A 15,382-nucleotide genomic window follows, 5' to 3' on the forward strand; every position below is an offset into this window, starting at 1 on the left:
GGACAAATGGACTTTCCGATGGGATCGGTGTTCAGGAATAATGGTTCAGGAATAATGGGCTGTCGGAATAATGGCATGGCACCAGTTAAGCTGGGGAATTCTGCTCAAATATGAAAATCCTACGCTGTTGTCCGGTTTGGATGTTCGTAACATCTTGGTCGCCTTAAAAATGTCTTGTTCAGCGTTCCGTTGAACTCTTGTGTCACTTCTCTTTCAAAAAAACAAGATGGCAACGACCAAAAAGCAAGATTGTGACGGCCAAAAGCCAAGATGCCCAAACTCAAGGCATCAAAACGTTAGTTAACATACCTATGGTTGTCTTGACGGTGACTACATCCGCTTCTCATATACGGTCTGTGACTACGTCTTGATTAGCTTTGTTGCAAGTTGTAGTGAAATGAATCAACACAGAAAAAAAATGGCTGAAATGATCCCTTAAAGTCCAACTGAATTTAAAGGTGCAATCAGAGCAATAATATAGCAGCCAACAACTACTTGCTATTTAAAGCGTAGGAACACTCTTTTAGTGCATGTCAGTGTGTCCCACTGGTTAGGTCCCGGCTGCCTCTGCACTGCTCCCATGCGGCGGTCACAGCTGTTAACGCCACCCCGACCGTATGTACACTCAAAGAAATCATTATACCTAAAACATTGACTTTAAGTATTTCAATTACATATACAATTTCCATTTAATTGTATTACATAAGTTCAATGTAAAGGGTCCCATTAAACACTATGCTTTTCTATCACGTTGAGTCAGTCTGATTAAATTGACTAATCCTAATGTGATTTTATTAAATAAAATGAATGCAAACTTTTACATAAACCTTATGTATTAATTCAAGTATTTGTAATAAATCACTAAATGCATACAAGAACAGTTCTGAAGGCTTTATTGCCGGATACATTCAAATTGATAAAATGCACTATGACATGCGTAGACCAACAACTGAAAATGCAAATGTTTAAAATGCATTATGACATGGTGTTGGGAAAAATCGAAATAACTAATTATTGTGCAATAATAATTAGTGAATGTTACACATTTAACATAGGCTCATGTCCTCTGTAAGTGTTTAGAGCTCTGTGCTCAAATGGTTTCATGTGAACTTTCTGTAACACCAGTCTCAGCAAATGTTTAGGCTATTAAGAAAAAGTTGACGGTCGAAAGGACATTTCAAGCTGTTTACCCTACATCAGCCATAATAAATGTGTAGAGGCGTCAAAACTTACGCCTGGCTGATTTGCAACCATGACTTCCTGATTACGATAAAGTGACCCTAAGACTTGAACAAATTGTTCAAGTGATGTTCCAGACTTTGTGATAATTACACTGCGTGAACGTGTTTGTGTGTTTTCCTTAGTGACAAATGCCTTATTATAAATTACCCTGTGCCAATCCTACATGTGTTTACAAGTATACCAGAGGCTCAGAGTCAGAACTCCGAGCGGTCTTGATGTACATTCTGTATGTGAATCAACCCTGTCTCCTTCTTGCAAGAATAAATGTCCTGTGATTAATGATTTTTACATCGGCTCAAGTGAATTTTTCTAACACATGGGTAGACCAACAACTGAAAATGCAAAATGCAAAAGTTTAAAATGCAACACCGTAAACTTTTGGAAACATGTATAACACAAACTAGTCACAAGTGGCTTCATTACAGTCTTTAACAGTTGAACAAACTGTCAATGTCCAACAGGCCAACATGTGGCTAGCTCTGTCCTCAATGAAGCATCTTCATTTTAAGTGCTTGGACCTTCGGGGACAGTTTCTTGTCATCCAAGTTCATCAACACTTTCTGGAAGAACTCAAATGTAAATTTGAGTTCCTTAGGACAGCTCAGGTTGAGTGTGTAAATCAGGCCAAAAAGCATGGCACATCCAAAGGCAATGCTTCTCGGATTGCTTAGCAGCTCCACACCCTCGATCACCACTCCAACATCCTCTGGCTCGTCCTCTTTATCAGCACCTTCTTTGCGAATCACGTAAAGCCCCACGGTGGTCTGTGCAATCTCTCTTTCAGAGCATTGCTGTCCTCATTGAGGTAGACTCTCAGACTTCTAATGACACAGTCCCTCTCGAGTTCAATGTCCTCACTCTGCAAAAGAAGGCATAATAAAAATGACGAGTCTCCACTTTAAGACATTTTCCTGGACATTGTTCATAAGCCTCTTATTCTCACCCAAGGGGTTACTTTATTGACACGACAGGAGGCATTTGTCATTATGACACGTTCTGGCAAATTAAAAAGTAACCTACACTTGAAACCTTTATCAACGGCGTCACAGTGCTAAATCCAACTTGTATTTCATTAATAATAAGCTATATGAAAAAGTGATTAACATATTATTTTATGTCATGTCGAGCTGAGGCCAGTGTTGCTTCGAATACCGTTTCCCCAACAATATGAGTTACCCCAATACCTAAACTAACCCCCGAGGGCAGTGGGGGGCGCTGCCATTTTAACAGAAGGGAAACACTATTCGACAGCAGAATACACCGGCAACATGGAGATGAAATTTCAGTAGAGGTGGGGAAGAGGCTCACGGCGCACGTTGCCTTTGTTTACAAGTGTTTTTTGAAGACGAGACATTTTTCCATCAGCCTATGGCAAGCCATTTTAATATTTATTAGCTAGACTGGATATGCATTGCAGATACCCGTAATAAGATTCTTCCTAGTCAAAAAGAACATTTCCGATATCCACAACGCCATTCTTCCTAGTGTTACGACCGGCTCGGGAGTCGCAACATATAGGAGGGACACAACACCAAGTTAGGTTAAAAACAACCACAGCTGCCAGTTTATTTACAGGACACAAGTACACTGTAGTGTGCAAATCCCACTGCAGACCAGGGTCTGGTGCCAGGCAGATGAGAGAGAGCGAGGGCGGAGCAAGGAGGCGCTTATATAGATAAACCACATCCTCATCCAGGTGCCCTCAATCACTCGTTAGGGAGCTGCACCTATAGAAGTCAAAAGACACAGAATACACACACATGCACACAGACACACCCAAGCACAAACATTCACAGCAGGACATAGAACCATACGTAACACTCCCTTAAGATGACAGACATAAGGGTGTCATCCAAAACCATGCTGTTTTAACAGAATAAACCCTCTTACGCATGAGGATACCAACCTCCCAGTAAAAGTGGCATGAGTAGTACCACTCTCATCCTTAGGCAACACTGCTGCCATACACTTGGCCAAAGGAGGGCCAGCCTTCTGGGCTGCTCTCAGCTGTTCCTTGCCAACCTTCAACTGTGTGTCAGGCCCAGCAGGCACAGTGACAGGACAGGTCAATTTAACTTCAGTAGACTCATTTCCAACAGAGTTAGTGGACAGCTTATCTAGAGGCAACTCAGAAGTTACAGAAGGATCAGGATCAGCCTCTAGACTGTCAACAGGTGGAGCCACTTCAGATAAAACAAATCTCTACAGGTAGCACACCCAAAAATGGGCTCCCCTTAAGTAAGCCAAACCACTAACACAAAGTAACACTACCACACAGAAATAGTGCTACCAAACAGCACAGCTTATCTACACAAAATCAGAGTGTAATTGAAATGCACCAATCACTAGGCTGTGATTGGTGCTGTGACTAGGCTGTCAAAGGAAGATTTCCTGGGCCGGCTTCAATCGAGATGGTCAGGAGGGAGAGGGAAGTATCAGAGGATTATTTTTGATGAGACGCTCTGGGATTTATACTGCCTACTGTCACTGTTTGGAATCAGATATGCTAAAAATCTTTAGCAGAACTAAATGAAAAGACTGTGGCTGTACTTTTTCTCACATAGTGAAGCAACAGCTCAAACAATGTGTCATTTTCTCAAACACTTCTCCTTGAAGGGTAACAAGCTCAGCTAAGATCATGAACAAATATTGTACCTACATAACATTAGCATGTTAATATTGTCATTGTGGGCTTGTTAGCATGCTGACTTTAGCATTTAGCTCACAGCACCACTGTGCCTAAGTACAGCCTCACAGAGCCACTAATATGTCTGTAAAGGCCTACTCTGGTTTAAATAGCTTCTATATCAGCATCTTCACCAGACGTCCTCACAACCAATGGCAACTTTCAGTGAGTGTGATGTTGTTACAGCACCACAATAAGGAAAGGTTTGATGGTCAGAGTGGTGGACAGGTTTAAACTGGAGGTTGGGGTTTATTGCTCCTCATTTCCTACAAACAGTCAACATCAGGTTGCTTTAATAATCACAATGACCACGATCATTCTCTAACCTTAAGCTACTTAACTATTTCAGGCCACACAGTATAGAAATAGTGTTAACAATACTCTTACCCCTACGATACACTGAAATTCTAAACACTACTTTTCTACCTCGACTGAGAAGAAAGTAGGTTCCACAAAATGTAGTCCCGGCAAGAAGCATGCGACTACCTGAACACGAAGCTCACACAGAAAATAGAAAAGCATGAGCACTGGCTTACTAAGCCAGCCAGACGAATCAGGGTTCAAAGAAGAACAAAACTACAGCCTAGCATTTAACCAAAACTAGTGCGCACAACAATATTTCTCCACCCTTACTACTCACAAAACGTTCAGCATGTGTGAAGAACAAAGGCCAGCAAATGCCACCACATACTATCCTGAGGAATGAACATTTCAAACTGACCTATTCTTGAACTTACCTGGTTTCCTCTCTACCTAAGAAACTGTAGTTCTATCTGGCTAAACCTCAACTAGTCTTCGTCGGCTTTCCCGGGCACGCCAGGGGCCACCCCACGGTTACCGCACCAAAAACAATAAAGTGGTGCTTGTCTCTCCAACACCCGCAGGCTTTCTTAACCAGGCAAGCTCAAAAAGAGAAAAACTAAAAACTCTACCTTAAGTGGTGACATCAGCCTGAACCTACTAACTAAGTCTAAGAGTAAAAAATTACCTAAGGCTAACTGAGCTTCGGACGAGCCCCCATTATCTTACGACCGGCTCGGGAGTCGCAACATATAGGAGGACACAGCAGGACATAGAACCATACGTAACACTAGGACTTTAGCCATTGATCTATTGGGCTTTCAAGTTCAGATATATAACATTTGGATATACTACAAAACTCAAATAATATCCAGTTGTTACTTTTAATTTAAGATATCCATAATGTAATTTTGAATTGTAAAAATATATTATGACTATTAAAAATGTCATTACAGATATTCACAATTGACATTATGACTAGTCGATATCTACAATAAAATAAGCCATTTTATTCCAAAAGGGTTCACTTCAGTTAGGACTAGTAACAACTGGATTGTAGATATTTGAAATGTGAGGTTTTCCAAGTAAGACTATCAAAAAATGCAATAATGGATATCTGAAAATAAAAAGCCAAAAACACATGAATGGCAAAAGTGAGGTAATTTTTCCTAGGAAGAACGTAATTGTGGATATCTGAAATGTTCTTTTTGACTAGAAAATAATTAAATTCTGCAATATATAGATTCAGTCTAGCTATTAAATATTAAAACAATTTGCTTGAGTGAGAGAGAAGTCAGCAGTAACATTATAGCGTTGAACATAGCAGTGCAGTGGGTATAGTTTATTTGTCAGTTAATAAATGATACTCAAGCCCCCCTGTTTAAGTTATCAGATTTGAGAAACAAAAGACATATTGCCTGCTTGCTTGATGTGTATTACCTGCTAGGAGTCTGTCATAAAAGCCCTTTAGACATTACACTTGTCCCTGGGCAAAATTTGTCTTTTTTCACACTAGTAACTTAAAATGTAGAATATCTCCAGTTTTAGGTCAGGGCTTCTTAAACCCCACTCCAGAGTAATTGTACAGATTTGTAAAAAATAATTGTGGAACTGCATATAAAAAAATTCTAAGTTTTCAAAGATATGGGAACCGTGTTAAAACCAGTGTTACAAGGATTTTATTTTGTCAAAAGATTTTACTTGGCTAAACAACGCAACCATTCAATGCACTTGCCTTAGCTGTCGGAGCCATGAGGAGTCGGATCTTCCTTCCAGCAGCTCCTCCTCTATTGCTGACCACCGTCATTATGTTGCCTGTGTATTTGCCAAGCTGTGCCAGGAACGTGGCTTGAAGCGGCAAAGTGGTTATACTCATGAATTCTGCATTTATCTGAAAATTTGAATTGTTTTAGCTTGCAATGTTTAAGCAATTCATCATATGTTATGTTACTCACCTAAATTGAGAGCTTGCCTAGACAAGATGTGAGCTACTTTGTTGATTTGGCCCCATAGTGTTGTACCTGAAAGTAATGGGAAAATATTACAAGGTTAGTTTTCAACCAGGATGAGAAATAACCAGCTGCAGAGGGGTGTCTGTCTGATCTTGCATTGTACATATTTTATTGTATATTATTCCATATTTATTTGTCATTTGTTGTCAATACACCAAATCACATTCCCTGCACATGAAACCCTAACATTCATTGGCAATTAATCGGATTATGATCTTAAGTTAACATGACATTTATTTTATTTATATTTTCAGGCCACCACAGTATAACGAGCAGTTTAGCTAGTGCCGAGCTCGAGCAGCAGGTGCCAGCTGGTTAAGATGTAGCTAGGTAGCCTGTGTTAGCAAATGACCCAGCCTGAGCGGCATTAGCATAACCGGCGGTAGCCTAACCATTAGTAGCAGAGGGGCGTTCCGCCTCGGGGCATCGTGAAACGAAGCCTAGTATCAGACGGTTGCGACAATCCCCGCAGTGCACTACAACCAGTGTTGTTACCTTTCAGGCGGTCAAGCGAGTCAGCACGTAAAACTGTGTTTCTAGCTAGTGCTGAGCCAGATAGCAAGTGCTGGCGAACCATGGTGAGACTAGCCACATGGTGGAAGTTAGCTATTGACGCACGCAGCCTGAGCGGCAGCAGCATGGCATGCAGAGTGGTCTCTACCGTAGGTCTGCTTCGGAAGCAACGTTGCGATGAAGCGAGACGTATTTCACTATCAGCGCAACTATGCTAACCGGCGCCAAAGCCGCTAGCTCGTGCTAAATCACATAGCAGGCCATTCTGCATTCTCGGACACGTGCTAACCTAAATTCACCAACCTCTCAAATATAATTGCCAAAAGAGCCATATCCGTCTTCGTAAAACAAATACTTCTAAAATAACATATTACTTATAATGGCAAATGATTGGACTTACCTTATGACTTGGTCCTGCTCAGTCGGTCAGAATCTGATTAAAATGCCAAGTCCACGCTCAGAGTTCACGTGTCACGTCGGTGAAGTGACGTTTCCTTACGCAGAGCGTCACTTTATGATTCAGTCAAGTAAAATGTACTTGATTTGACTACATTCAGGTTATACTAAAGCATATTTACATAATGTTTAAGTGTTTGAATGAATAAATGTTTGATTTCAGTTACATTTTACTTAAAAATATTATTTAATGTTTATGAGGGCCAAGAATCGTTTTTTAGTTGTTTTTTTCAGCTAACGGTGAATGCAAGCCGCCGGCTCAGCCTTCACCATGTTGAGAGCCATTGAGAGGCAATATCATTTTTTTTTTATTATACTATATTGATCCCTTTAAGGGGGAAATTTGTCTCTGCATTTGACCCATCCCTGTATATAGGGAGCAGTGGGCTGCCAATGACAGGCGCCCGAGGAGCCTGGGGTTCAGTGTATTGCTCAGGTACACTTCGACACGTGACACGTTCCAGTCGAGGATCGAACCTTTGACCTTGCAGTCTGAACACAGTCGAGAGGTTTATTTTGAAGCCTGGGATCTTAGTTCATCACTGGAGAGGGGCTGTGAATATTCACTCTGTAGATATAATTCACCAGACAACCCTCTTAACCCAGTGAGCAACCTTGTATATAAGTATGGTTAAACAGCTTGTTTTGTCTGCTACAGCATACATATCTCTGTAAATCACCAACAAACAAATTCATGAACCAAAAGAGAGAATTTTAAATTTTTTTGCATTGATTTTAATTATTTTTGATAAGGCGTACATCTTAAAGATTTAAACCACAACACATTAGCTTTCCTGCTAAAGTCTTCTTCTTATCTAACTTACAAACATGGACACTCTTGTCCTGCACATGATAGCTTGTTGATCAAGGCAACAAACATTCCCCGGGGAAATGTATACTGCCAATGCCAGTTTGCGGGCTGAGTGGCTAATTAGATGGTCAGCTGCAGCACATCAAACATCATGTAAACATATTGCAAATGTAATCTGAGTCTGGTTAGAGAGCTGCTGTGGTCCAAACTCTTCAGCACTAACAACACTTTGCCCATGACATGTCAGCTACAACGTAACTTTAAAAAACAAATCTGTCTCTCTTTCCCTACGGTGTGACTCCGGCACTCTTGTCAAACACAGATATTGAAATGAAAAAGGCACTTCTGATATTTCCTCAAATACCTTTTTTCTTCCTTTTAATAATCAAAAACCATTACCAATAATACCAGTGATATAAAAACACGTTGACATTATTTTTGTCTTCAAAAAGCGACTTAATTTCTGTTTTCACTTCAGAGAAATAATAATATAACAATAAATATTAATTTGACAATTTTGATGGGCCACCACAGAGCCATGCCAGCTCTAGTCGTCAACTAACCAATCAGGAGGTCACCTCAAAGTAACATCTACTTAAAACCGCTACTGGAAAAAAACAGAACACAAGCATTATCAGGGCTACTTACTTCATTGTTGAGCTGCTTCTCCTCATAAGCAGGATTAACCGAGTCAAAAGACCCTTCTCTGCGTGACTCGTGTTCTTCGGAATTCGTGGCGTACATGCCTGTCTCCAGATCAGTAGTAGAACTGCAATTCTGTTGCTTGGTCAATTTGTGTATTCTGCCCAAGCTACAGCTCAGCTTGAAACTGGATGCGTTCTCTGAAAGGAAGACGTCTCTTTTAGCAGCAGAAGGCTTTCCAGATCAGCTCCAGTGTGAGTTTCCAGCCGTACTGTATCACGGAGTAAAATGCTGTGGTGTTTATGAGGCTGTAGTGGAGGGGAGGGAGCAGCAATTTATTTCAGCAGGAGGGAGATTAGTACAGGTCGTTATTGACTTCAGGGCGGACCCATCACATGGCCTGACACACACACACACACACACACACACACACACACACACACACACACACACACACACACACACACACAAACACACACACACACACACAAACACTGTGGGTTCTGAAGAGTGAAGCCAATGCGAAAGTGTCTTAAACTTGCATTCTCTCTACTGGCCATCAGATGGCGACTCCTCTGGTTGCAAAAAGAAGTCTGATTGTTTAGAAGTCTATGAGAAAATGACTCTACTTCTCTCTTGATTTATTATCTCAGTAAACATTGTAAACATGAGTTTATGGTCTCAGTAACTAGTTTCAAGTCTTCTTCAATACAGCATGATGTTCATTTAGTAAATTATGGTCCATTTAGAGTCAAATAGACCATAAAGCAGGGTATGCTTTAGGGCGGGTCTACTGTGATTGACAGGTCACTACCAAAGGCATATACGGCTACTCTGCCAGTGCCTCACTCAGCAACAGTCCAAATATGGTCACTTCCGTTAACTGGTTGCAAAAAACCAAGATGGCGGCGGCCAAAATGCCAAACTTAAGGCTTCACAACTGCAGTCCACAAATCAATGGGTGTCGTCACGACGACTATACGTCCACTTCTTATTTACTGTCCACGCTGCTACATTATGAGGCTGTGAAGCAGTTATTGAATTATAAGTTAGTAGAATAAGAATCTTTATATACACACACAACACTTTTCCTTTTTCCAAAGTTACGAGCTCCCAAGGAAAGAGATAAACTCAACCACCGAGGGAGGAATGTAAAAGAAGCTCCGGTCGGTCCGGTCACAGCAGAGAGTGGCGTCTCCAAATATGTGGTTCAAGGTTTAGGGTTTATTTGAAAGTGAGAAACTCTTGACCCTTCATGAATGACAAATGATGATGAATGATGAATAAAAGTTGTTCTAATTGATGCCCTATGAAGGAATTTTATTTTACAAACCATTAATGATATCATTAGTTAGAAAATATGAGACCTTTGTAAAGGATGACTTATTAGACGTTAGACTTATTATTGTTCCAATCATTAGTTTTGCCTAATGTTTTTTTATGTGTGGCATAATTTCAGGTTGCTGTCTCGATGAACTAGGCAGGAAGGCTGAGAGACCAAACCTTGCTTGCACATTGTCACTTATAGTTGCATCGTCAATTTTTGCATTTCACTTACATGTAAAGTTTTGCAAAGTTGTAGGCAACATCGAGGATTGTTGAGTGTGATTGTACATTCTGTTGGTCAATGTTGGTCAATTCCTTAAAAAGGGAAGTGATTTTTGTCCCCATGCCCATATCCATACTGATGGAAACTGTGTGTCGCTTCACTTAATAAGTTCTCTATAGAGATGCACCGATCTAAGCCGGACGGTTTTCAGCTGATCGGCCACAACCGGCGACCGATCGGTCTCATATTTCCAATTTTTAGTCGCATTATAGTTTTACTTTGGAACACAGCAGCACAGACGATAACGTTCCAGGTCCAAAATAAGCTGCGGAGGAGCATCCATAAAACATTTTCAACAACTAACTTCATCAGATATTTCTGATATCACTTATGATAATGTAATTCGTATTCACAGTGACTGCTTAGTACTACTCAGTAAAATGAGTATTGAGCAAAGGTTAATTTTAACGTTAGCGTGACGTGTTCAAATGTAAAATGTTTTTTTTCTGTTGAGAAACTTGAATAGATACAGTTTAAAGGAGATGTTTTCACGGCAATATAAAATAGGTATCGGAGAGGGAATTATGACGGGTTTAACTTCTTAACACTAGCTGTAAACTGCTTATAATACTTCATTAGTGCTACTAATGCTTGGATTAAAACAAAAATGAAAGCAATTATTTAAATAAAAATACAATAACGTATATTCCAGTGATTTAAATTGTGTCTTAATGCAACTAACTAATATAGATGACAGTAACAAAATAAAAGGATAACATTTAGAAATTCAAGACGGTTGAAAAAAAATTTTTGGATGGTTCCGGGATGTTGGTAAAAAAAGGTTCGTCTGGAGCCTTAATGTCAATGAAAGTTCGTAGAAAGAAAATCTCAATCGTCGAATCAGACTTTTAGACAATCTGATATCGGAATGGGCCAAAGAAATTGCAGTCTGTGCATCTGTGGTTGTTTTTTGTTACCAAGTAAACCGTAACAGCTTTAGTGGGTGACTCCTAAAAATGTGTTAACGATGTTGCTATTATGTTCAACCAACATGTTTACGAGCTCTCACCATCGGTAGCCACATTAGGGGTGAAATTAATGAGGTTTCCCCTATCGCAAAAAAAACCCCGGACTAATGAGTGAATCAGACATTCTCCCTGAACAGCTTCACACATGTCAGACCTGCATATAAACTGTATTTCTAATTGATCACAAAAGGGCGTCGATTCCCGAAGTTCAAGAGACGAGTAAAGCCATGTGCTTGCTTCAAAGAACTGTTCCCAGCAGTATCGGCTGTTACATGAGTCAGACTGAGGACGTGGCGTCGTGATGTGCTCGCACACGATGAACGTGAGTTTCTGAAGCACAGGGATGTCAGAGGGGGGTAGGCCACACAGACTTAGTTCTTGAATAGAGTTCTGCAGGAATGAGTCCTAAAGTCCTCAGCATTTTTGCACCTCCGGATCCCTAGCATCAAAGTCAATGGGTCTTTTCAACGTTTTTTTTAAGATGCCTGAAATAAGATCTGGGATTAACGCAAATTTAACATATTTTAACGTTTTGTTCGACAATATGATATGTCACTAAATACCCCTGTAGTGATTTTTCTTTAAAAAGGCGTGGCCAAGTGAGACTCCTGAATGTCATCATGCCAAACTCTAGTCCTCCTTCAGCTTAGTGGCGGTGACGTGAAGACATGCCAGAGTGGTGTTGTTGGTTTCACTAACTAATCCAATGGAACAATCCCACTGGCTTTTTGTTGAGGGGAAAAAAAGAAAAAAATATCCCTGCACAACTCTATAGTCACAATATGTATTATAGATGCTCTTATTTTTGATCTTAATCTTATTAAAGTCAAACCGAATGTACATTTAGAATATTCTTGATTTGTTTTGACTTGTGTACTTGTTTGGTTAAAATTACCAAAAGAAAGAAAGCTATATTTATTCTTTCCTGCAGTGACAGCAGAAGACGTATATCGTTAACAGTGACAGGACTTCTGTAGATATCTTAACACTCATAACACTCCACGGGGAACCTTTAAACAATCCGCTGTTGCCACTCAACTTTCAGAAATGTGTATTCATTCCTTCATTGTATTTAACGCACTACACTCGTGACTTCTGTGTAATTCCTGGTCATATTATTTCATAATCTCCCTCTCCACATATTGCGTATTCTAGTGTGGACACAATAGATATGGCTCAGAAGTTTTCTTTGTATAGTGAATAACAAATCAGTGAATGGGGAAGAATAGCTTAATTTTAACATATTTTAGGTTGTTCCTGAACTAGGAGACAATTCATGGCATCTGAGGCTGTCAAAGCATACGAACAAATGCACAATGAGCAGCTAAGTCTTCAGTATTCAGCAGTGGCCTCGTCCTCCTGCCCTGAGATGATGTGCCTTTTGTTGAGTTGGGTGCTTGGACCCCGATTCAAGGATTCAAGGATCCTTAATTGTAATTAAGCAGCACAGGGATGGGCAATGAATTTCAGTTGTAGCTCATTTGTAACGCAACAAACACATGACAAACCAAACAAAAACAGTAGTACATTCCTGTAGTGCTTTTTAAAATTTAAAACAGCTGTGACAAAAAAACTCTTCTCTGGGCCGATAATATGGTCGACATCTTCAAAATTCAACATGAGGAAAAATACATTGTCCATCAACTCTGACTGTTTGAGCACCAAGCATCATGATGTAAACACAGAGTCCAGCTCCTCTCGTCCCACCGGAGTCCTGCTCTCTGTCCTGCCAGGCTCAACAGTCACCGACCTCCCGCTGCTTCCATCCATCTTATTTTCCTGCGACGGGGCATCAGACAGCCAGGAGCATGCTGGGTAGTGGAGTAGCCTCAGGTCCTATAGCTAGGTTAGCTTAGCTCCTATCTCTGCTCTCCTCCCTCTCCTCCCAGGGCCAGGTTGGTGGCGTTTGGTCCGGCAGGTCTGGCTGGTTGGTCGTCTCAAAGTCCCCTGCACTTAATCCCACTTCCTTTTCAGATGTTGATGAATGTATTCTGTCATATGTCATTACTGATAAACACGAAGAAAACAACAAAAAAGGACGAAAATGTAGAGAAATTCATGGGAGCTACCAGCTGCAGCATGTGCCGCCGTTGCCATAGCTAAGAGGTCTTACAGGTCTATATTTTATTTTTTTTGCTTAGCTGACTCAAACAAGTTTTCTTTTCCATGTTGAAATCTCAGTTGACACATATTTTCCCTTCAGAAAATGATTGAATCGGCTACTTTGCGTCACAACATTTTCATTTCGGCCTACTCCCATATAAGAAGGGGGGGGAGGTCCCTTGGCCTTTCTTCTATGGCCAAGGACCCCCCCACATCTTCACTCCAGGGCCCTGGCACATGCCCGCTTTGCCCACGCAGTTATCCATCTATATGATGAGTAATTGTAATTACAGCAAGAGACAGGAAGTCTCCATCTGGTTCTTTAATTTTTGTCTGTAAACGGTAGCCTGTCTCTAGGAGGCCTCCATACGAGACCTGGTGCATTTAAACACATTTACAGCCGGATATGACCTTCAGCAACCCTCTTGACAAGAGAATCACTGGTGCAGGTTTGTTCACTTTAGTAACAAGTTATCAGCAGCCAGGAGGTTTTTTTCTTCTTTTTTTCTGAGAGGTAAATCTGACCATCGGTGCAGCTCTCCTTTTGAGAAGCTTAATGAAAAGCGATCTCAGAGTGCGATCCATCTGCTCTCTGTTTACACAATTAGAGAGCCCAGGCCCTTTGTGGTTGTGGCAGGTAAGATTTAGACAACTGGTATTGCGGTCAGAGTCGGATTCATACCGTACTTTTAGCAAGAGATTAGTTGCACTCTCACTGCAGGTGACCTAGACTGGTGACCTATCCAGGGTGCATCTGTCTCTTGCTCAATGCATGATGGGTTGGCAAAATACCAGGGTGGTGGGGGACCAATATGTATAACCATAGCTGATAGAATCACAGGTTAAGCCCCGCTTACCTCGTTCTTATACTCCCTGCCATTTTGGTTCAGCTAATTGTGTGTCCCAAGTATGCAATAATGTTATTTATAATACAGTGTTTTCTTGTTTTCCCTCTGGCTTACTTCCCCATTTACTGTATTCAAATATATTTGAATGTTTGACTGCCTCCTGAAACCGTATGCCAGTATCTTTCTCATGAAGACTGACGTACTACATAAGGCATGATCACCTTCTAGAATTTTCAGATTTAAATGTATCTTTTAAGAAAAAAGAAGAAATGATAGAAAGGTTGCTAAAAGGTTTTCCTTGTATTAACTTTAGATGTAGTTGCCCTTCTCCATCACTAGGCGCTGCTAAATTGCACATGCATGCAGTTCCAAATAAAAGCTCAACATATTTGCATAAAGTACTGTATAACAGACCAAATCATTATCACCACCATCATATTATTCAGAGACTCATTTATTCAGTGTGGAAAGTTTTAGACAGTACATGGACTTGTGTCCAGTCGATTTTTAACCAATTAACTTCTACTCCCTCTTCACTTCATATCAAAGGCAAAGATTGTACTTTGTACTCCACTACATTTATTTGCCAGGAATATTTACTAATCACTTCAATTTTACGTACAAAATGTGCTTATGAAATATAAAATATGATGCATTCTTATAGATTAGATGACACACATGCCCACATAAGTATTTGTTTTGAATGCAGGGCTTGTATTTTAAAATTTGTGTCATTGTAACTTTTACTTAAGAAAATGATTTGAATATTCCGTCTCAGGATGATTTGAGCCCCACTGGGTAATCTCTATGGAATTTCATTTCCTCTTTTACATATGAAACATGACATGAGTCTTAAAAAAATGTATTACAAATGTATTGAGGATGAACCCTTTATGATTTCAAGTATGTCTTGCTGCATTGTGCTCTACTGTGGCCACTGTGGTTTGAATTATAATTTATAATTTATTAATTATTATGACTACAGGACCAGATGAGAAGGATGGAGGACCACAGGACCAGATGAGAAGGATGGAGGACTACAGGACCAGACGAGAAGGATGGAGGATTACAGGACCAGATGAGAAGGATGGAGGACCACAGGACCAGATGAGAAGGATGGAGGACTACAGGACCAGATGAGAAGGATGGAGGACTACAGGACCAGATGAGAAGGATGGAGGACCACAGGACC

The 15,382-nt window shown here is 40.5% G+C and overlaps 1 long non-coding RNA gene across 1 annotated transcript; it reads right to left on the reverse strand.

The window, feature by feature from the left end:
* Positions 1-611: 611 nt before the first annotated feature.
* Positions 612-6,321, reverse strand: LOC142970081 (uncharacterized). The gene is made up of 3 exons (XR_012959165.1): positions 6,184-6,321; positions 5,964-6,076; positions 612-2,101 (listed from the first exon to the last, which is right to left on the reverse strand). It is a non-coding gene; the product is annotated as an uncharacterized LOC142970081 (long non-coding RNA).
* Positions 6,322-15,382: the final 9,061 nt, after the last annotated feature.

This window comes from Anarhichas minor, unplaced genomic scaffold (genome assembly GCF_050575085.1).
Source record: "Anarhichas minor isolate MPS153535 unplaced genomic scaffold, ASM5057508v1 ptg000042l, whole genome shotgun sequence".
In the NCBI taxonomy this organism is placed as follows: Eukaryota; Metazoa; Chordata; class Actinopteri; order Perciformes; family Anarhichadidae; genus Anarhichas; species Anarhichas minor.